Consider the following 651-nt stretch of genomic DNA (forward strand, 5'->3'; position numbering starts at 1 on the left):
TGGCATTGTTGTATTTAGATCTCTGTTAACTGTTTGTAAAGAGCAGCCAAGGGTGATTCAGGCTCTTCTTGGTGGTTTGTTATCATTGGCCTGTTGATGGAGAAGGAGGTAGTGGCTTTCGCTCAATAAGTGAAGTTGCAGGAGGTGTGGGTGTAGTGTCTTATGGGGACTGTTGTTGTCTCCCAATCAATTAGACACAAATTACAATCGAATAACCTTCAAAAATCTTGTCAGTCTTGCAGGTCCCAAGTGTCCTTGGGCTTGCTGGAAAGCAGAATGTGTTCTTAAGCCCCAGGATTCTGCTAGAGTGCTGTCTCTTTCAATATCCAAAATAGTCAAGCCGCTTGTTAAACTTTCAAAATGGCGGCACCTCTGGACCGGCAAAAGTCCACAGCTCAGCCCACCTTTCTCTTCACCTTCTCCGTTTGTTCCCCAGCCACCATACACAGTCCTCCGTGTAGTCCCTGGCTAGCACGGTGATTTTTAGGTTAATTCTTAAGTCCTACCACCACTCAGGAATCTCCAAGCTATCTGTGCCATCAGGATCGCTGCCAGACTGCAGCTCCGTAGTCTCCTTTTTTGGTATTTTCATGCAAATTCTTCTGCTAGTTGGGGTTTAGTCCACTTCTATATCCTTCCCTTCAAGGCTCA

This window comes from Orycteropus afer, unplaced genomic scaffold (assembly GCF_000298275.1).
Source record: "Orycteropus afer afer isolate SDZICR_OR568_19922 unplaced genomic scaffold, OryAfe1.0 scaffold00666, whole genome shotgun sequence".
NCBI classification, from domain to species: domain Eukaryota; kingdom Metazoa; phylum Chordata; class Mammalia; order Tubulidentata; family Orycteropodidae; genus Orycteropus; species Orycteropus afer.